Genomic DNA, 24,183 nt, shown 5'->3' with positions numbered 1-24,183 from the left:
GTGGCTCTCTTTGAAATATTTGCTCTATCTCCAAGCTATGGTTGTATTTAAAAATACACTTAAAATTCAGATTTTGGTGCTACTGAAAAATCAGATGATCTGGAACCTCATATTCCTGTGAGGCACCAGTCCCTAGAGGGGAACTGTGGCTTCCTCCTTTAGAGAGTGATGTGTATCTTCAGCTCAACATAGTCCTTTTTTGCTCCAACCTCTCTTAAAGTGAAAAGGAAAGTGTTAGTTACTCAATCATGTTCGATTCTTTGAGACCCCATGGACTGTAGCCTTCCAAATTCCTCTGTCCAAGAGATTCTCCAGGCAAGAATATTAGAGTGGGTTCCATGCCCTTCTCCAAGGGATCTTCCTGACCCAGGGAGAGAAACTGGGTTCTCCTGCATTGCAGACAGATTCTTTACTGTCTGAGCTAACCTCTGATAAACTGAGGCCAAATGTCAGTTGTCTTATCATCATAGCATGTGTATGGTTGATTATTTTACAATAAAGTGAAAGTAAATATTTCTTGTATGCTATAAAAACATAAGGGAGAATAACTGTCTCCCACATATTTCCTTGTGGAAATGAACATTATCCCTATGTATTTCTTATGCAAAGGTGTCTTTCAAAAAAATGCAACCTGACACAAGGTGTTTGCCTGACTTCAGTAGGAATTTGAGTTGTCAGCCTTAGAATAAGAGAAACAAAGTAAACAAAAAGCCTAGGCAACAAATATTACATGTTGTTGTATTTCACATTGTATAGTAAGAGGAGCATATTATGTGCCAGTCACTATTCCAGATGTTTAGATGATTTCACTCAGTCTTCATGGCAACTCAGGTATGAATTGTTACTAGCTGCATTTTAAAATGAAAGAAAGAAAACCATGAGTAAGTGTAAAGGAAATCAATCCTGAATATTCATTAGAAGGACTGAAGCTGAAGCTCCAGTACTTTGGCCACCTGATGTGAAGAGCTGATTCATTAGAAAAGACCCTGATGCTGGAAAGATTGAAGGCAGGAGGAGAAGGGGGCAATAGAGGATGAGATGGTTGGATGGCATCACTGACTCAATGGACATGAGTTTGAGCAAACTCTGGGAGGTGGTGAAGGACAGAGAAGCCTGGCGTGCTGCAGTCCATGGGGTTGCAAAGATTTGGACATGACTGAGCGACTGAACAACAAAAGCCACAGAGTATAATATTCTGGTGATCGGGTACATCACCCAAGACTCAACACTAAGTGAAAAGGAAGACTCAGTCTCTCTGAATGTAAAGCCTGTGCTCTAAATCTACACTATGCTATGCGTGCTTACAGCTGGCTTTCTCTTTACTACATATTTTGGGGGCATTTTTTTCATATCTGGTGCACTTATAGTTGCTGGATTGAGATTCTGAAGATACAGAGAAATTTGTCTGGATATTGGGTCTTGAAGTCAAAGGAATTAACTATTCTAGGATTAAATTTACTGATCTAAAATTAGTATTAATTCTTATCTGTTTAAAGAGTCAATAATCACTGTGTAATTTGTACTCCCGGGGAAAAAGCTCTACCCTAAAGGAAAAAGTCCTCCAAACATCTTTTTTTTTAACTTTTTATTTTTATTGGGATATAGCCAATTAACAATGTTGTGATAATTTCAGGTTAATAGTGAAGGAACTCAGCCATACATAAAGATATATCCAGTCTCCCTCAAACTCCCCTCCCATCCAGGCTGCCACATAACACTGAACAGAGTTCCATGTGCTATACAATAGGTCCTTGTGGGTCATCTATTTGAAATATAGCAGTGTACACCCGTACATCCCAAACTCCCTAACTACCCCTTCCCCTCATCCTTCCTTCCTGGCAACCACAAGTAAGTTCTCTAAGTCTCTGAATCTGTTTCTGTTTTGTGAATAAGTTAATTTGTATCATGTCTTTTTATTTTTTATTTTATTTATTATTTTATGTTTTTTTTTCATTTCATACATGATATTATACATGTTTCAATGCCATTCTCCCAAATCTTCCCACCCTCTCCCTCTCCAACAGAATCCATATCATGTCTTTTTAGATTCTGCATATAAGGGGCACCACAAAATGTCCCTGCTTCTCTATTGACTTCATTCAGTATGACAATCTCTATGTCCATCCATGTTGATGGAAACATCTTATTGGTACTTCTGTAAAGCCTGTTTTTTCCCACAGACATCGAGCAAAATGTTTGTGCATTCTCACCTCTCCTTCTCCACCCGTCAAAACATGTTTTATTGGCGGTGGGCATTAAAATGTCAAATTTTTGAGTGGGGTTATTTTAAAGTGTTAAATTCTAGGACAGTCTGCTTTCTGCTCTTTCATTCCTCTTTCAGAAATATAATAGGAGAAGGACAAAATGTTTCCTTATACTGCCTGATCAGCTCTTTTAATTGTACCCATGGAGTAAATTCTTATGACAACTCTCATCTTTTAAGAGTAAAACAGTCTCTTCAGCCTTTGCCAATTTAGAAAATGCTATTACCACCACATTTCTAGAAATATTTTCTTTTCCACCATATAGGAAATTGCATGTCCATTTAAAAATATCATTGTCCATATTTTTAGTCAAACCTAGCTCTATATGACACTTCATTGAAGTGAAAAATGTAAGGCAAAGAGAGTCTCATATCCCCTTTGCAAAGCAAGTATGGAATTATTACCTGAATCATTTAAGATGAAAATCACCCCATTGGCAGGCACAATTAAAAGAGTAGCACTTCATTCAGGAGTTTCACACCATTTATTTGAGGGAAAAGATAGTGGAAAGAGAGTCAGACACTAGGCACTTTAATAGCATTCATCATCAAAGGGCTAAAATATCATAAGCAGAGAAGAAATTATACTTTCGAGGCTATAAAGTCTTTAATATCAATGATATTACCAGGTAAATGACAGCCAGATGATGCTGATTTTTAAAACCAGTAGACTCTCTTGGATTTTCCAAAAATTGCTTTTCATTATAATATTGCTGCATTCATAGAATGCATATAATTTTATATATCACAAATGAAGTATCATATCCATGGCTAGATGTTAGATTTTCAAGTCTTCTAAGCATTTCAATGTAGTCACTATGTATACTATAGTTTTACATGAGATGGTACTTGAAGTCTCCTCAGTCTGCTGCTGCAGAGAAGTTAAAATTAAGGAACTTTCTTAGTAAAACTGGAGATAATACCTCCCTATTGTGATTAGCTTTGTTTTCTTTCTCTTAGAGTGAGTATTCAATATTCAGCATGAGATTTTTCTGGTAGTAGGAAGCACATTTTCCATGCTATGGTGAATTTATTAACTTAGTATCTGCTATGAACTATTTTTATATTTAATACATGTAATCACAAGTATGGTGCATATTACTATTTATAAAGAATAGATTTTAAATGTCAAATATTTACCTGGCTTAAACATCTTTGTTGTTGTTGTTTAGTTGCGAAGTTGTGTCCAACTCTTTATAACCCCATGGACTGTAGCCTGCTAGGCTCCTCTGTCCATGAGATTTCTCAGGCAGAAATACTGGAGCGGGTGAGTTGCCATTTCCTTATCTGGGGGACCTTCCCAACCCAAGTATTGAACCCGTGTCTCCTGCATTACAGGCAGATTCTTTACCGCTGAGCCGCCAGGGAAGACTGCTTAAACATCTTGCTGCTGCTGCTAAATCGCTTCAGTCTTGTCCGACTCTGTGTGACCCCATAGACGGCAGCCCACCAGGCTCCCCTGTCCCTGGGATTCTCCAGGCAAGAACACTGGAGTGGGCTGCCATTTCCTTCTCCAATGCATGAAAATGAAAAGTTAAGGGGAAGTCGCTCAGTCGTGTCTGACTCTTAGCGACCCCATGGACTGCAGCCCACCAGGCTCCTCTGTCCATGGGATTTTCCAGGAAAGAGTACTAGAGTGGTGTGCCATTGCCTTCTCCAGCTTAAACATCTTATTAGTCCACAAAAATGATTCATGAATGTTTCATTATGCTGTAAAGAACAACTGAAAGGAAAGTCTACCTTGGACCATATCCAGATAGATTTATTTACTGACATGGCAAAACATATTATTAAGTGCTGATGTCCAACACTGAAAGCATTTTTTCCCCTGAGCCTATTCTTTGTCTTTTATTTCTATTTTTTTCATTATCAAGGATTCCCATCTCCTGACCACATATTCCAAGAAATTGCTAAATCTTGCCTATTTTCTCCCCTAGTATCTTATTTTCTTAGTTTAAGACTGAGACATCTCTCACCTAGACCATTCCTATAGTGGATATTTCTCTTTTCTTTGATTATAGGAGGATGAGGGGAAATAATGAATTTTATAAAGTTATAGGAATAAAGAAACAAATGTTCCCTATTAGAATAAATCACCCATAATTCTCGGACCAGGAGCAGCTTTGAGGATCATTAAAAAAAAAAAAAAAAAATCCAAGGGGAATAACAAGCTTTTGTGACATGTAGACAGACTTGTCTATGTGCTCTGCTACTTCCTAGCTCTGTGGCTTTGTGCAATTACCTTAAATGTTGTTAGTCTCAGTTTTCTTGTCTTTAAGGAATTAATAATAAGACCCATAAATAGTAAGATATACTTCATGCGGTAATCATGTCATTTATTTTATTTTATTTTTTATTTATTTATTTTTTTTATGTCATTTAAACAATATAACATAGATAAGACATCCAGCAGATTTCCTGTAAGAGGTTACATCCACCATTCTTGATTAAAAAATATATGTATATCATCCTACCCTTCTCCTGTTTTATATACAAAAAATATACACACCCCTTAAAAATATATATCATAGGAATATATTCATAGTTTTTTCTACAGTTATTCTAAGAAGCAGATTGCACTTTACCATTCTTGTGTTAAAATATGATTGTTAGATGTAAACAAACAATATCTTTCTTTAGGAACCAAACTTCAACCTTAGAATCTGTTTGAGAATTTTTCATGATGTCTAACCTAAATTGCTTGTTTCAACATCAACCCTATTCCTTTTACTTCATATTTCTTAAGAATGAAGTAGGTGCAAAAGTACAGGTTTTTCTGACCTGAATTAATTTATCATCTTTATTTGCTTTCTCCTTCAGGAGTTATCTTGTGATGTCTTAGCAAAGCATTATTTCATGGTCTTGCAACATTTGCATTCATTAGCATTCCATTATAGATAAATATAGTCTTCTGCCTCTAGAGTGAAGTGAATGAAAAATAGTGTAAGCTTCCATGATGGATCAGGTCAAGGCCTCAATCTAAGTTTCCTCCAGTACCCTGCCTTCTGTACTGTAAAATTCCTTGGGAGTGATGAAATGTTTTATATTTTATTATTTTTGTTATCTTAAATTCCTTATATCCTTGTGTGTTCAGTCATTAAGACTTGCAGTTGCTTGTCAGTTAGGTCACTTTTTCTTTGTACGTGTTGCATGAGTTAAAGAAAAGCATGACTAGCTACGCACCTGGCTTTCAATCAGATTAATCCTCTTAATAAATTTCTTACATCTTTTGATTCCTCAGAGGTCTGGTTAGTGCTTTTGGAATTTATGATCTGTGGCTTTATTTCTTTTGGCACATTCTTTTGGTATTCTTTCCTAAGAAATCACAGACCCCTCTGGGACTCCTTTGCTTTTGCTGTCTGGACAATATCTCTGTAAAAATCTCAGTCCCTAAAGAGAGGAAGATGGGTGGAAAAGGGCACAGCCATCGGAGTGTTAGTGTCAGCTGGTGGAGGAGGGGAAGGAATTTTTTTTTTCCCTTTTTTTTATATTGTCAATAACTACTGGTATGCAAGTTGGTGTTGAAAAGACAGTATACTGCTCAAATGATTTTTAAAATAAGAATCTGCATTTGTCTAACTCTTTGTCTTCTCTCTGTGTTCATCTTCTTTTTTCTTTTGTTTATTTTAACCTTGGTCCTTTATTAAGAAAACAATCATTACTGGGGAAAAGCGTGAATGCTCATTTCATATTTAACATATCCATTTCTCTTCTAAATAGAACCTTCTGAAGTAACGTAGGCAGAATTTGTGTGAAGTGAAACTCATTTGTTTTAATTACACAGCCAGTGAGAAAGAAGTTCTAACATGTTCCTCTGTATTGCTTTACATTCTAAATGAGCACACACATCCTATACAGACACTCTCATATTTCAATTATAAGGTGATAATAGTTCTGTTTTCAAATTTGGTTGGTTTCCTATTTCCTTACTTACCCATAGATCTCCTCTGGCTTATGTTGATAAAATATTAATTCTCACTTCTTTATTAATACCATTCACAGTCCTACTACTGGTCACTGTTATTTAAAAGCCTATAACCTTTCTAATGTTAATTAAGAAAATTAAATCATGTTTAATCAGAGTGAGCTAAGTCAAGAGGGACAGGTTTCCCTCATGGCTCAGACTGTAAAGAATCTACTTGCAGTGTAAGAGACTTGGGTTCAATTCCTGGGCCGGGAGGATACCCTGGAGAAGGGAATGGCTACCCACTCAAATATTCTTGCCTGGAGAATCCCATAGACAGAGGAGCCTGGCGGGCTACAGTCCATTGGGTCGCAAAGAGTTGGACATGACTGAGTGACTAAGCACACACAAGCCAAGAAAGTTACAGAATAATTCAGTTTCAAAAACTTTTTCTTACGGTCACACACCATTCTAGGTTCTGGGAAGCCATGAGCAAGCACAAACTGGACCCTGCAGGTCTCAGAATCCAGTGGGGTAGATGGACAAGTGTGTTAGTCGCTAAGTTGTGTCTGATGCTTTGCAACCCCATGGACTGTAGCCTGCTAGGCTCCTCTGTCCAAGAAATTCTCCAGGCAAGAATACTGGAGTGGGTTGCCATTTCCTTCTCCAGAGACTCTCCCTGACCCAGGGATTGAACCTGGGTCTTCTGCATTGCAGGTAAATTCTTTACTGTCTGAGCCACCGTGGACAAGTAAGCTGGCAATTAAAGTGTGTGCGCTGGTATTGTGAGAAGTGCTAGAGCAACCTGTTTGTCTTGTTTTTATAATTATACCCATGTTGAGATCCATCATCAACCACCTCTAGGCCTCATTTTCAGGACAACTCATTTCCTTTGAACTATTGCTGCATTCATTCTTTCCCAAAGTTCATGAAGTGAAGTGAAAGTGAAGTGAAGTTCATGAAGGGTGAGGCAAATCATGCTGATTTCTGGTGACTTCTAGGGGAACAAGGGACATACCATATTTTTAGAACTTTAGTGCCTGGGAGAGTGACCTCTCAGTATAAATTTATTTATTGAATTACTGGATCTTAACAGCATTAACAATGAATAGCTGCTTCAGAGAACCCTCAAGCTAACCTTGCTGCAGGAAAGTGGTTGTCTTCTTTGTTCCTTCTTTTCTCATCTTAAACTCTTGTCTTTCACTTAACTAGTGATAGCATGATGATGTTGACCTAAAACAGACTGCCAGTTATTTCTTAGAAAAATTTGGTTTATTTGGGATCAATAAAGAACTGCAGTTCAAGGTCTACAAGCACAGTGAGCCATGTGCAAGTCCCCCCAAAGAAAGGAGAGAACTCTTTCAAAGAGAAGGAAAGTAAGCTAGGAGGACTATGGTAAGGAAATAGTCCAATGGAGGAACAGAGAGTTCAAAGTGTAGTATAGTAACTTGTCATTGGCTAAGTTGTGAGCTCTTGCCATGCAAGTAGAGGAAATCTTTCTCCTTCCTATTGGGCTCTGCTATCATGGTAGGTAGGGCATGAGAGCTTCCCCTCTGGCCTCCTGATTCTACTTAACTGACATTTCTGTTTGTTATTGTTTACAAGGAACTCTATAGTCATTTGGGACCTCCAAATTCCTTGCCCTACTGACCAGCATCCTTTTCAAGATAAGACTTAATTCCCCTTGAGTCTCTTAGATTCCTTCATAGATATTTTTACAAAGACATGTTTTTGCTGATTGACTTTAGTATTTTAACCTATAATCTGGGAATTTCAGACAAATTTTTTCAGAACTAATAGAGGATATTTTAAGCATTTAATCTGGAAAAGACAATGCCACCAATAGCAGCAGCAGTAACATCAACATAATATTTAACAATTATTGAGTATATTCTATATGGGAGCACCATATTGAGTGTTTTACATTCATTATGTTTTTCTCCTGTTCACAATAATCTTATTAGATGAAGCAAGTAGAGTTCAGAGAAATCGTGACATTTGTTTAAGGTGACGCAGCCATAAGTGTTGGTATCCTCTCAGTCCCACTCTCTGAGGATTGCATGCTTCTCTGGGTCTATTATTATAGAAATCTCCCAAATTCATGATAATTTTCAAACAATTTTCTATGTCTCCATCTGACTGCCCTGGTTCTCACTTGATCTGCAGCAATTGTTCTGATTGCAAATGCGTGTGCCACTGAGGTATTTCATGATGGTCATGGCATTTTTACTACAGGTATTTCCATGCCATTTGGTGGACTATAATTTCCTCATAGAAAAATTTTGTCTTAGAATGATAGAGGGAAAATATGATTGCATTCATCTTGGCAATGATTCACCTTGAGGAAAGACTAAGCATTCTGTACACACAATGAAAGTTATAACAGAATAACCTATTGGGTCTCTGGAATCTTCAAGAAATTCTTTTTTAAAAAGTCCTCATTGGTTTTCTTACTGTAAGATTTTTGGTTTGAGTATAAAGCTTATCTTCTTTTTTTTTTTCTGTGGTGTTGGCAATTTGTATAGTACCTTACTTGACATGGTTTCGTAAAATTGGACATTAGGATCTATATTAGAGGAGAAAAAAGGAAGGAAGAAAGCAACAGCTCTTATAGGTAAACATTGTTCTAACTTTCCAACAATGAAGCAAAGGTATACAAATCGAATCTGAAACATATCTAAATCCATTAGAGGTTCTCTGCTTTAAGTCTTAAGAGACACTCAAGGATTTCTGAAGAGAGCAGCGATTTTGTAAATCTGATGTTTCTATTAATTGTAATTTTCTTTAAATAGTCTCCCATTTAATTTTGTGTCTTCTGCATGAGCAGTAATTTAGTGACAACTTTTTCAAACTACATAGGTATATTTAGGCACGCTGAGGAATAAAGCTGTTTTTGATGTACACTGTAGGTTTCTGTCCAGGGCTGAGAACTGATTTCAGAATTTTGTTTTTCATTAATAAGTTCTTTCACACCAGGAAAATTATGCAGGGGGTTTGTATAGAAGTGTTTTTTTTTTTTTCTTTGCAAAAAAAATCTAAGTCTTGAACAGTTATGGAGGATTAGATAAATGGAGTGAATCTAGTAGCTACATGAGACATTTGGTAAAATAAATGAACACAGTGGGAGGTCCGACTTTTTAATGGATTCAAAAGTTATTTGAACGTTTTTTTTCTTCCATACATCAGCATTTTATCAAATATATTTTTCAGTGTTGCTCTCTGTTTATAGTACAAAGCTCATCTACTAAATTGTTTACTTTCCCTCTTTGTGTTATACACACTGACTCAGGAGAAGGTTGGAGAGCATGAAGGCAAAAGCATATTGATAAAGGGTAATCTAGTCAATGTTAGGCACAGAATAAGGATAAAATTAGAACATCTAGGGCTGAGAATCAGGATATCCATGTTTCCCCCTGGTTTCTGCCATTCATTTATTCATTCTTTCATTTTGTCAGACACTGAATGAGTCAGTCCGCATGTGTTTATTTAGCTGGGGCCTATGATGTGTCAAGAACTCTTTAAGGTGCAAAAGATGCAGAGATGAAAGAGGCAGAACTGGTCACTGCCCTTGAGAAGCTTGAAGTTTGCCTTCGATGCTAACTGATTGGCTGCCTTTGAAAGAAAAAAAATCAGTTAAATGATCTGTTTTCTGTGATTCCAGGTTTTGATTGGATATTACACCCTCTTATGACCAACTCAAAACTGAAATTTGATTTTTTTTTTTCTTTTAAATGATAGGCTTCTTCCATCCAAGTACTAACCAGGCCCTGACCCTGCTTAGCTTCTGAAATCAGATGAGATTGGGCGTGTTCAGGGTGGTTCAGCTGTAGACTAAAAAAAAAAAAAAAAAAAAACTTTCTTCCTGCAACAATCTGTCACTCCCAGTCCTTGCATTTTCAAAAAGAATTTGACTTCTGTTAATGATGTATTCAGGCTTTACAATAGGGATATTGTTCACATATTTAAATTCCATACTTTTTCTGTTTTATTTACTTTGATTTCTGTAGTGGTTGGTCATGATTATTTAAGGTTCAAGAGTAGGAGTAGCCTTAGCTTTCTTATGAAAAAGAAGTTATGTCACTGAACACATAATAAAAATAGCTAACATTTCTTGAGCACTTACTTTGTGCCATGCGTGAGGCCTGGCATTTATAACCAGTTTGTTGTTTGATCCCAGGGATAAAGTAATTTACCCATGTCATTTAATGAACAAAGGATGAAGTCAATATTCAACCTTAGATCCTCTGAATCCAAAGCCTATGCTTTTAACCACGGTTGTATCATCAGGTGGAAAAGATAGCTGAGGAGGTAATATTTTGGGAGTGAGTGACCATTCATTTTCATTTGCCCAGGGCTGCCCCTGTATTGGCATTGGCAATCTCATGTCCTGGAATACCACTCAGTTCTGGGCAAATTGGGAACAAAAACACTTAGTTATTTAGAGCGATAATGACTGAATAGATTGAAGTGGGTCTGTCCTTTGTCGCTGAGAAAGTATTTATTTATTTTTTTAAATTTTATTTTATTTTTAAACTTTACAATATTGTATTGGTTCTGCCATATATTGAAATGAATCTGCCACAGGCATATATGTGTTCCCCATCCTGAACCCTCCTCCCTCCTCCCTCCTGGTACCATCCCTCTGGGTCGTCCCAGTGCACCAGCCCCAAGCATCCAGTATTGTGCATTGAATCTGGACTGGCGACTCATTTCATATATGATATTATACATGTTTCAATGCCATTCTCCCAAATCATCCCACCCTCTCCCTGTCCCACAGAGTCCAAAAGACTGTTCTATACATCAGTGTCTCTTTTGCTGTCTCATATACAGGGTTATCGTTACCATCTTTCTAAATTCCATATATATGCGTTAGTATACTGTATTGGTGTTTTTCTTTCTGGCTTACTTCACTCTGTATAATAGGCTCCAGTTTCATCCACCTCATTAGAACTGATTCAAATGTATTCTTTTTAATGGCTGAGTAATACTCCATTGTGTATATGTACCACTGCTTTCTTATCCTTTCATCTACTGATGGACATCTAGGTTGCTTCCATGGCCTGGCTATTATAAACAGTGCTGCAATGAACATTGGGGTACACGTGTCTCTTTCCCTTCTGGTTTCCTCAGTGTGTATGCCCAGCAGTGGGATTGCTGGATCATAAGGCAGTTCTATTTCCAGTTTTTTAAGGAATCTCCACACTCTTCTCCATAGTGGCTGTACTAGTTTGCATTCCCACCAACAGTGTAAGAGGGTTCCCTTTTCTCCACACCCTCTCCAGCATTTATTACTTGTAGACTTCTGGATCGCAGCCATTCTTACTGGCATGAAATGGTACCTCATTGTGGTTTTGATTTGCATTTCTCTGATAATGAGTGATGTTGAGCATCTTTTCATGTGTTTGTTAGCCATCTGTATGTCTTCTTTGGAGAAATGTCTATTTAGTTCTTTGGCCCATTTTTTGATTGGGTCATTTATTTTTCTGGAATTGAGCTGTAGGAGTTGCTTGTATATTTTTGAGATTAGTTGTTTGTCAGTTGCTTCATTTGCTATTATTTTCTCCCATTCTGAAGGCTGTCTTTTCACCTTGCTAATAGTTTCCTTTGTTGTGCAGAAGCTTTTAAGTTTAATTAGGTCCCATTTGTTTCTTTTTGCTTTGATTTCCAATATTCTGGGAGGTGGGTCATAGAGGATCCTGCTGTGATGTATTTCAGAGAGTGTTTTGCCTATGTTCTCCTCTAGGAGTTTTATAGTTTTTGGTCTTAGGTTTAGATCTTTAATCCATTTTGAGTTTATTTTTGTGTATGGTGTTAGAAAGTGCTCTAGTTTCATTCTTTTACAAGTGGTTGATCAGTTTTCCCAGCACCACTTGTTAAAGAGATTGTCTTTAATCCGTTGTATATTCTTGCCTCCTTTGTCAAAGATAAGGTGTCCATATGTGTGTGGATTAATCTCCGGGATTTCTATTTTGTTCCATTGATCTATATTTCTGTCTTTGTGCCAGTACCATACTGTCTTGATGACTGTGGCTTTGTAGTAGAGCCTGAAGTCAGGCATGTTGATTCCTCCAGTTCCATTCTTCTTTCTCAAGATAGCTTTGGCTATTTGAGGTTTTTTGTATTTCCGTACAAATTGTGTAATTATTTGTTCTAGCTCTGTGAAGAATACCGTTGGTAGCTTGATAGGGATTGCATTGAATCTATAAATTGCTTTGGGTAGTATACTCATTTTCACTATATTGATTCTTCCAATCCATGAACATGGTATATTTCTCCATCTATTAGTGTCCTCTTTGATTTCTTTTCACCAGTGTTTTATAGTTTTCTATATATAGGTCTTTAGTTTCTTTAGGTAGATATATTCCTACGTATTTTATTCTTTTTGTTGCAATGGTGAATGGAATTGTTTCCTTAATTTCTCTTTCTGTTTTCTCATTATTAGTGTATAGGAATGCAAGGGATTTCTGTGTGTTGATTTTATATCCTGCAACTTTACTATATTCATTGATTAGTTCTAGTAATTTTCTGGTGGAGTCTTTAGGGTTTTCTATGTAGAGGATCATGTCATCTGCAAACAGTGAGAGTTTTACTTCTTCTTTTCCAATTTGGATTCCTTTTCTTTCTTTTTCTGCTCTGATTGCTGTGGCCAAAACTTCCAAAACTATGTTGAATAGTAATGGTGAAACTGGGCACCCTTGTCTTGTTCCTGACTTAGAGGAAATGCTTTCAATTTTTCACCATTGAGGATAATGTTTGCTGTGGGGTTGTCATATATATCTTTTATTATGTTGAGGTATGTTCCTTCTATTCCTGCATTCTGGAGAGTTTTTATCATAAATGGATGTTGAATTTTGTCAAAGGCTTTCTCTGCATCTATTGAGATAATCATATGGTTTTTATTTTTCAATTTGTTAATGTGGAGTACATTACATTGATTGATTTGTGGATATTGAAGGATCCTTGCATCCCTGGGATAAAGCCCACTTGGTCATGGTGTATGATCTTTTTAATGTGCTGTTGGATTCTGATTGCTAGAATTTTGTTAAGGATTTTTGCATCTATGTTCATCAGTGATATTGGCCTGTAGTTTTCTTTTTTTGTAGGATCTTTGTCAGGTTTTGGTATTAGGATGATGGTGGCCTCATAGAATGAGTTTGGAAGTTTACCTTCCTCTGCAATTTTCTGGAAGAGTTTGAGCAGGATAGGTGTTAGCTCTTCTCTAAATTTTTGGTAGAATTCATCTGTGAAGCCCTCTGGACCTGGGCTTTTGTTTGCTGGAAGATTTTTGATTACAGTTTCAATTTCTGTGCTTGTGATGGGTCTGTTAAGATTTTCTATTTCTTCCTGGTCCAGTCTTGGAAAGTTGTACTTTTCTAAGAATTTTTCCATTTCTTCTACATTGTCCATTTTATTGCCATATAATTGCTGATAGTAGTCTCTTATTATCCTTTGTATTTCTGTGTTGTCTGTTGTGATCTCTCCATTTTCATTTCTAATTTTATTGATTGGATGTGTCTCCCTTTGTTTCTTGATGAATCTGGCTGATGGTTTGTCAATTTTATTTATCCTTTCAAAGCTGGTTCTTTGAAAGGATAAATAAAATTGAGAAAGTATTTAATGACCACTATTCAAAAATGTATTCTGCATTGGAGTATCTTGACATAAAATTGTTTGTTTTAGAAAGTAAAGATATATGTCATACATCTTTTAAGTAAATTTTGACATACATTTATGGACGAGCAAAATTTTAGGAGTTAATAAAATGATAAAATCAACAAAACTCTACTGCACTGACCCTCCATTTCAGTCTTTAAAAAGAAATATTAAATTCTTAAAGAAAATTATTCACAAAATATGATAAAGGAACACTGGGGGAGCCTAATTAAAAAATGATTAAAAAAATTTATCCTAAGGAAATTGAATGAAAAAATGTACGTTAAGAAAGAGAAAATAAATTTCAAAGAGAGATTTTTGAATTATGGCTTTGTGATGCTGAACATCTGGATAGTATTTGAGAAATTCTGTCAAATATTTTAGTGAATAATTAGTGTCATAAAGTTATGCCTATGATATTGATAATTGCTTTGAAGCTATCGGTTTTATAATAATGTTTGGTATTTTTAAGTTTTAGCTTTTGATTTAGAAAATTGTTTTTAATATTAATAATTCCTTGCTGAGGACATTACTGATCTCCTGGTGACTAAATTGGTGCTTGTCTTACTGGACTTAGAGCAGTATTTTTCATGGTTGATCATTCCCTCTATGTTGAAACATAGCCTTCTCAGAGATCCCAGGACACCTGCATTTCCTAGTTATCCTTTTACCTCAAAGCTACACCTTTCCTTCCTTTTTGCTTCCTCTTTTCTTAGTTCAGTTCAGTCACTCAGTTGTGCCTGATTATTTGCAACCCCATGGACTGCAGCGTGCCAGGACTCCCTGTCCATCACCAACTTCTGAAGCTTGCTCAAACTCATGTCCATTGAGTCGGTGATGCCATCCAACCATCTCATCCTCTGTTGTCCTCTTCTTCTCCTCCTGCCTTAAATCTTTCCCAGCATCAGGGTCTTTTCCAATGAGTCAGTTCTTCACATCAGGTGGCCAAAGTATTGTAGTTTCAGCTTTAGCATCAGTCCTTCCAATGAATATTCAGGACTGATTTCCTTTAGGATTGACCGGTTTGATCTCCTCACAGTCCAAGGGACTCTTTTTTTATCTACACAATTCTAAACACTGAATGCCCCATGGCTTGTCTATCTGGATTCCTTTTCTATTTACACTGACTCTCTTGTTCTCTAGTTTCTTGGCTTTAATAAACATCCCTTTACTGAAGACACCAATAATTCTTCTTCCAGTCTAAACTTCTTCCCTGACACCAGTTTTGTGTGTTCATTTCCTTAGTCAACATCTCCACTTGGTTATCCAAAAATGTTCTTAAATCTTATATGTCCACAACTGAGCCCAGATTTCCATCCTTAGTCTTCCAGCAGGGTTGTCCCTTGCAATCCTGGGAATGGCAACTCCATCCTTCTAGTTCTTGGAGCCAAATTCCTTGAAGTTACCATGACTTCTTTCTATTTCATGCATTCACATCACCTCTATCAGCAAATCCTCTCTGCTTATCTTTGCCATCTAACAATTTACTTCTACCTCTTCCACTATCACACTAGTCCAGACTATTTGTCCAAAGGCCTGGCATGCTGCGATTCATGGGGTCACAAAGACACGACTGAGCAACTGAACTGAACTGAACTGAACTTATATGCAGAGTACATCATGAGAAGCACTGGACTGGAAGAAGCACAAGCTGGAATCAAGATTTCCGGGAGAAATATCAATAACCTCAGATATGCAGATGACACCACCCTTATGGCAGAAAGTGAAGAGGAACTAAAAAGCCTCTTGATGAAAGTGAAAGAGGAGAGTAAAAAAGTTGGCTTAAAGCTCAACATTCAGAAAACTAAGATCATGGCATCTGGTCCCATCACTTCATGGAAAATAGATTGGGAAACAGTGGAAGCAGTGTCAGACTTTATTTTTTGGGGCTCCAAAATCACTGCAGATGGTGACTGCAGCCATGAAATTGAAAGACGCTTACCCCTTGGAAGGAAAGTTATGACCAACCTAGATAGCATATTGAAAAGCAGAGACATTACTTTGCCAACTGAGGTCTGTCTAGTCAAGGCTATGGTTTTTCCAGTGGTCATGTATGGATGTGAGAGTTGGACTGTGAAGAAAGCTGAGTGCCAAAGAATTGATGCTTTTGGACTGTAGTGTTGGAGAAGACTCTTGAGAGTCCCTTGGACTGCAAGGAGATCCAACCAGTCCATCCTAAAGGAGATCAGTCCTGGAAGGACTGATGCTGAGGCTGAAACTCCAATACTTTGGCCACCTCATAAGAAGAGTTGACTCATTGGAAAAGACCCTAATGCTGAGAGGGACTGGGGGCAGGAGAAGAAGGGGACCACAAAGGATGAGATGGCTGGATGGCATCACCAACTCAATGGACGTGAGTTTGAGTGAACTCCAGGAGTTGGTGATGGACAGAGAGGCCTGGCGTGCTGCGATTCATGGGGTCACAAAGAGTCGGACACGACTGAATGATTGAACTGAACTGATCCAAATATTTCTCACTTGAATTATGGTGATAATCTCTTAGCTGGCCTCCCTGCTTGCTCCTGAGGACAACAACCAGAGTAATTCTTTATGGATATGTGAGATTATTTCACTCCCTTGTTCAAAATCCTCATCATACTCAGAGTAAAAACCAAGGGTATCATAGTAGCCTCTTCAGTTCAGTCACTCAGTCATGTCCAACTCTTTGCGACCCCATGAATCGCAGCACGCCAGGCCTCCCTGTCCATCACCAACTCCCGGAGTTCACTCAGACTCACGTCCATCGAGTCAGTGATGCATCCAGCCATCTCATCCTCTGTCATCCCCTTCTCCTCCTGCCCCCAATCCCCCCCAGCATCAGTCTTTTCCAATGAGTCAACTCTTTGCATGAGGTGGCCGAAGTACTGGAGTTTCAGCTTTAGCATCATTCCTTCCAAAGAAATCCCAGGGCTGATCTCCTTCAGAATGGACTGGTTGGATCTCCTTGCAGTCCAAGGGACTCTCAAGAGTCTTCTCCAACACCACAGTTCAAAAGCATCAATTCTTTGGCGCTCAGCCTTCTTTACAGTCCAACTCTCACATCCATACATGACCACTGGAAACCATAGCCTTGACTAGACAGACCTTTGTTGGCAAAGTAATGTCTCTGCTTTTGAATATGCTATCTAGGTTGGTCATAACTTTTCTTCCAAGGAGTAAGCGTCTTTTAATTTCATGGCTGCAGTCACCATCTGCAGTGATTTTGGAGCCCCCCCCCAATAAAGTCTGACACTGTTTCCACTGTTTCCCTATCTATTTGCCATGAAGTGATGGGACTAGATGCCATGATCTTAATTTTCTAAATGTTGAGCTAAAAGCCTCTCTGTACACACAATCTGAATTTTCACCATTCTCCCCTTCTCCATATTCACTTCTGCAACTCTTCCCCTAGCTCTCTGTCCTTGAACCACCTAAGTCAAATTGATGCCTCAGGGTTTTGCATTTGTTATTGTCTGTACTTGAAATGGTCCTCTCCCAGACAGCTTCACATCTCCCTTTCCTACTTTGTTTAGGTTTCCTCTTTAAAGCCATATTCTCAATTAGGCCTTTCTTAAACTCTAAGTATACTCACATACTTTGTCACCGCCAGCACTGGCAATATGCTTTCCCTGATTTTTGTCATAGCATTGTAATCATAGTTAGTCCAAACATTTTTAAAATTAATTTTTATTGGAGTGTAGTTGCTTTACTATTAGTCCAAACCTGACCATCAATATCAATATTATAATTTTACCAACAAGGCTAGAATTCTTTTATCAGGCAGTATGGCAGATGTAAACTGAAAAACAAGAGTCAAAGATACAGGCACATTACCAGAGTCCTGGTCTGTCTCTGCAATTAGTCCACTCCATTATCATGTCATAAAACCAAACTATCTCCCAGGGTGTGGCCACTAAGGTTTGTAGGTTTCCATTTGATCTTGTCAGGTTCTGAAAGCAAGATTGGCCTCTGGGACATTTTTAGCCTATAACTGAGCTAAGAGACTCTGTCTGTCTTTTGCTGTATGACTCTTTGTTACATTGGATTGCCCTATTGCATCATTCATTCATTCATTCTTCAAGTACTATCTCTCCTTCTTTCAACTTTAAAACAAACTTTTCCTGTTTGGAAAGAATAATTGTCTTGGCCATCCTGGTGTAGATTAGAGACATCAATGATAGTCCAGCAAGTGCCTTTCCCTCTATTCATTTCCATTCATATCAGGTAGGATTATTCAGGTAGCGAACTTGTGGACTGTCTCAACCATTAGGCTTATAGCTGTATTCACTGGCAACCCTCATTTTTCCAGATGGGGAAAAGGCATCATTGAGCCTATCAGGACCTTAGGAATTCCAATACAAAACTTTAAGTATAGTCCAAACTATACCTTTATAGTCACAGTTTCTTGCTTTTATCAAGGATCGTCCTTGCTTCTGATACCTGCAGTTGAAGTCCTACCTAGTCTTGTCACCACTGCATCAGATATGTGCGTAGGTGAGAAAGTAGCGATGATATGAAGAAAAATAAAATAATTTGGGAATAACTGTATAGTTATACCAGAATCCTCCCTAATCCCTTCTCCTCTCAATTCATCAGAAAAGAAAGTTCTCTTTTCTGAAAAAGTAAAAGTAGAGGACTCTATCTAATGGGGAGACTCCCTTGCCCCTGAATATGCTGAATGTAAGCACACACTTGTTACAGTGTGTAAGCTAGCCCCCATGCTGATACATTGCCCTCTTTTAGACAACCCACGTTTCAGTTTCCCATTTCAATTCTTTACAAAACCATTACTCTGTGTATGTTACGTCTCTGCCCATTGTCAGACATTTTGGGCTATAAAACATTTCTTGGTCTGAAGAGATGTGACTCAGTTTTCTGAATTGGTACAGTATCTTCTGTGTTGGTTCTTTTATAACATTCTGAGTATTTACATCTACCACAGGGTTCAGTCTAGAGTAAGAATCTGTTCCTCTTAATGCTCTTTTGTAGCCTCTTGGGACTAATGGCGTCAGTTCAACTTGCCAGTTGTTTGCAAGTTTGCCTTACCTCCAGGAAATCGTCCCCACTGACATCTGCCATTTCCTTTCTCTGTTTTTGGCAAACAGGACAGTTATGGCCAGCATTTTATGCCTCAGGAGGTTTAAGAGAAATGTGTCTATCTCTGCATTGTTGTAGTATCCCATGCCCACCTTTTTCATGGACCCAGGGGGCCACCTAAGTTGAGTACACCAGAATATCTGCTCATCAGTTCTGATCACCTCCTAATCCTGGAAGGGGATTCTTCTGATGGACATCAACACATCCTATTTTTTAATGCATTCCTCAAATTGTCATAAGAGATTTCCATAGGGCCATGCAGCAAGTTGGCATTCCCTAACAGGCTAATTTTCCATTGTCCTTTTGCATGACCGTGTGGAAAAAATATTGACTATTGCCCATCAGTGGTAAATAACACAAACACAGTGACAAGAAACATGCAGTTCACCCCACTGATGTGTTTTGATCTACCTTCTTCAGACTGGTGCCCTTCCAAACATGAGGCTATCCATTTCCATCAGGACTGCTATTCATAAACCAAACAGCTCTTTGTTAGTCTATTAAGAGCAGTTTATGGGCACTACCCAAGTAGCAATAGGGTCAGGCATTTCCAAAGTTGACTCTAGGGGAAAAGAGGTTTCCTTCTTATTAATATTTTTACATTCTCCCAGTAGCATGTTCTTGTAAAAACCATTTCAGTTTTCTTTTGGAACTCTTCTGGGCATTGCCTTCCTATGAGTGCATCTGTCAGACATCACTCAAGATATTAGAGGTATTTCAGTTTTCAAGATTATTTTATGTCTTTCAGCCACAGGGGCAGTCTCAATAAAACCCAATATCTAGCTAATTGTTTCTCAAAAGGAAATTTTCTGGTCTGAAATCCCAGTATTTATTGCTGGATGATTTTCATAGGCTTTGTAATAAGACCCCATCTATGTTCAGCAAAGACAATTACACAGATAATTTGTTCACACCAGCACTCCGGTTCTACTCTATTTCAAATTAATAATTTGCATGGGCTTGGGCTATTTTATTGGTTGCCTTTTAGTGTGTCTAATTAATATTGCCTGAAGGGTAGATTTATATGCCTTTACTTTTATACTCTGTAGGAGAAATGTTCCCCAGTTAGACACAATCTAATACATTCATCTCATTTCTATAATGCATTCAAGGAGGTGGTACTATTTCACATAAAGTTTGTTCAAATATTACAGTTTTCATCCAAACTTTCACCTTAATCTCTCCTAAATTTCTGTATTTTTTCAGTTTAATTGTCATCCCTGTTTGGGTTTAATTAATGGGTTTTGGTACCAAAATGCATAGGGTTCTTTTACCAAAACGTAAAGGAGTCCTGGAAATGTCTTCACCACTCCTTGATCCTTTTACCCATTCATATATTTGAGTCTCCAGTAGATGAGTCAACCATTGTAATGCTTAGATTGCTTGTGGAATCACTGCCCAAACTAGGGTGAGTACAGCAGATTTATTGAGGGTCCTTTTATGCTGGGGGACCACTAAGGATCCCACTGGTACACCCAAGCTCTGAGAGTGCTGCTTTAAGATCTGTGTTTTGACTCCGTCGATGTCTGCTTTAATTGTCCTATTTTTAAATAACTGCTTTCTACTCTGTTGGAATGAGTCCCTTGGTTTCCCTCTTTCCTTTCCCCTTTGTTCTACCCCATTGATGCTTAATGTATTCACTCCATTTCTTAATGAACATTTAAAAATTTCCATTCTGCTGGGATGAATCCATTGACTTTTCTTGTTGCTTCTTCCTACTGTCTTGGCAACCAGTCTAGCCTGTGCTGTCCTTCTTTCAGTATAACTTTTCTCTTTGACAGTGGCTCTCATGCTAGTAGTTCAACCTCAGGCTATCAAGAATCTAAACTGGACCTGGTGTCGGGTTCTACTCCAGCACATTCCTTTGGTAGAGTGCCTTAGATAAAGGCTGTCATGTGTACCAGCCAGAGACTGAACTTCGTCTGTCTCTTACTTCCATTTTAACTATTATGATAGCGAAGAAGAAGAATAATAACAATCAGGAAATTGCATATTTAATTTTTTTTACTTTGCATTTTCTTATGCGTCTAGTGAGCCAACTCCCCAGAAGTTAGATCCATCATTTCTAAATTCCATCAGTAAATTTACCTCTGTTAACTAACATGATATCATGGAATGGGTGTCCCCTTGACTACTCAGGAGTCAAAGATTCCCCAGCCCCTACCTGACAAGAGCATAGCATTAGGTCCTTCCTCATCCTGCCAGAGTCACTGAATTGGCCTGTTCTGAAGAAGAAGAGCTCTGCACTCCTTTGCCAATGTTGTTATTGTGGTGATCAATGTCAAAAACCACACTGGAAATGACATTCTCAATGTATATGTTAAATATTTTAAAAAATGAAATATTTAGTTTCTTCTGAAAAAGGAAACATGGTTCCTAATAAATATTTATAATTTCAGCCCATACTTTAATGTAAATATTTTACTCATTTTACTCTGAGTATTCATGAACTCTAAAGTTCTCGTAAACTCTAAGGTTTCAAATAATCTTGATTTGTTCATAATCTAAGAACAAATTTCTCTGGCAAAAATAAAATAATTGATTATTGGTCAGTTGAACACTAGTCTTGTATCTTAGTATCAACAGTATATCAGTCATCTTTCCAGTTTGAAGAATTTTAGTCTTGTTCTTGGATGATGTAATTCTCTCACATCCACCAAGTCTAACAGTAAAATTCAATTATTGTTTAGCACTTGTATTACTTCACATATTTTTCTAATTTTTACATAAAAAAATTTATGTAATAACCTCTGGGTGGTTCTGAGGAGTAGTGAAGTTGGCAAGCCACTGCTTCAAAGTGATCCTCTTGCAGGATGCTCATAGAGACAGCATGTGCTTTTTCCCTTGGAGTGCTTCACCAGGAGGTCCACTCTTCCTTGTCAGTTTTAAAGTATTTCCTGCAGGGTAGGTATACATCCTATTCCTTCATTAAATAGTTTCCTGTCAATGTATTTTGTAAAGTCACATTCTGACAACCTGAATGGCAAGTGTGGGGATGCTGGTTATGCACAGATTGAGTTGTATATAGGAAATATCCAAAGGACTTGCAGAAAATCCTCTGTGACTGGACCGTGCAGACAGTGTAAACACGGCGACTGCTGGGGAAGGAAGTACTGCACTGTGGGAGCTCAGCCCCATAGTAATATGACACCAAGGCCAGCAGTGGGCTGCTGTCTATGGGGTCGCACAGAGTCAGACATGACTGAAGCGACTTAGCAGCAGCAAAGCCAGCATGGTGAGCCCAGTTAATGAAGGAAGAAGTACTAGCAGCACAGACAAACTTCACATTAGCTCTGTGAAAGCTGGGGTGTCTGTCTTGTTCAACTTTGTAGCCCCACTGCCTGGTACGGTGGCCGGTATATAGCAGGTGCTAAGTAAATCCTTGTGAACTCCAGGGAAAAAGACAAGCACGGGGTTAAAAAAAAACGCAGGAAGAATTAAAGTACACACAGCAAGGAAAGAATGTAAATAAACTTCTCAGGACTAGGAATATAATAACTAGACATGGTTGATGCTGTTCAATCCCTAAGTTGGGTTTGACTCTTTGAGACCCCATAGACTGTAGAAAGCCAGGCTCCTCTGTCTTCCACTATCTCCTGGAGTTTTCTAGATTCATGTCTATTGGGTCAATAATGCTATCTATCCATCTAATCCTCTGCTAACCCCTGCACCCTTTGCCTTCAGTCTTTCCCAGCATCAGGGTCTTTTCCAATGAGTTGGCTCTTTGCATCAGGTAGCCAAAATATTGGAACTCTGGCTTCAACATCAGTCCTTCCAATGAATATTCAGGATTGATTTCCTTTAGGATTGACTGGTTTGATCTCTTTGCAGTCAAAGGGACACTCAAGGGTCTTCTTTAGCACCATAATTTGAAAGCATCAGTTCTTCAATACTCAGCCTTTTTTATGATCCAGTTCTCACATCTGTACATGACTACTAGAAAAACCATAGCTTTGACTATATGGACCTTTGTCAGCAAAGTGACGTCTCTGCTTTTTAATATACTGTCAGTTTGCCATAGCTTTTCTTCCAAAGAACAAACATCTTTTAATTTCATGGTTGTAGTTATCAGCAGTAATTTTGGAGCCCAAGAAAATAAAATCTGTCACTGTTTCCATTGTTTCTCCATCTGTTTGCCATGAAGTGATGGGACCAGATGCCATGATCTTAGATTTTTTAATGTTGAGTTTCAAGCCAGCTTTTTCACTCTCCTCTTTCACCTTCATCAACAGGCTCTTTAGTTCCTCTTCAGTTTCTGCCATTAGAGTGGTATCATCTGCCTATCTGAGGTTGTTGATATTTCTCCCAGCAATCTGGATTCCAATGTGTGCTTCATCCAACCTGGCATTTGCATGATGTACTCTCCATATAAGTTAAACAAGAAGAGTGACAGTATGTGACCTTGTCATACTTACTTCCCAATTTTGAACCAGTCCATTGTTTCATGTCCAGTCCTAATGGTTGCTTCTTGACATGTCTACAGATTTTCTCAGGAGACAGGTAAGGTGGACTTGTATGCAGATCTCTTTTTTCCAGTTTGTTGTGATCTGCACAGTCAAAGGCTTTACTGTAGTTGTGAAGAAAGAATAGATGTTTTTCTGGAATTCCTTGTTTTATCCATAAATCCAATGAATGTTGGCTATATGATCTCTAGCTCCTCTGCTTTTTTATAAACCCAGCCTATACATCTGGAAATTCTTGGCTCACGTACTACTAAAGCCTAGCTTGAAAGATTTTGAACATAACCTTGTTAGCATGTGAAATGAACATAATTTCATAGTAATTTGAACATTCTTTGGCATTGTCATTCTTTGGGATTGGAATGAAAACTGACCTTTTCTAGTCCTGTGACCACTGCTGAGTTTTCCAAATTTGCTGACATATTGAGTGCAGCACTTTAACAGCATCATCTTTTATGATTTTAATAGTTCAGGTGGAATTCTATCACCTCCTCTAGCTTTGTTCATAGTAATGCTTCCTAAAGCCTGCTTGATTTTATAGAATATCTGGCTTTAAGAGAGTGACCACATCATCATGGTTGTCTGGGTCATTAAGACCTTTTTAGTATAGTTCTTCTGTGTATTCTTGCCACCTCTTCTTAATATCTTCTACTTCTGTTAGGTCCTTACCATTTTTGTCCTTTATTGTGCCAATCCTTCCATGAAATTTTCCCTTGTTAACTCTAATTTTCTTAAAGACATCTCTGATCTTTCTCATTCTGTCGTTTTCCTCTATTTCTTAAGAAGGCCTTCTTGTCGCACCTTGCTATTTTTTTATAACACTG

The sequence above is a fragment of the Bos mutus genome, chromosome 9 (assembly GCF_027580195.1).
Source record: "Bos mutus isolate GX-2022 chromosome 9, NWIPB_WYAK_1.1, whole genome shotgun sequence".
Classification (NCBI taxonomy): domain Eukaryota; kingdom Metazoa; phylum Chordata; class Mammalia; order Artiodactyla; family Bovidae; genus Bos; species Bos mutus.
Note: the sequence above shows the minus strand (reverse complement) of the source record.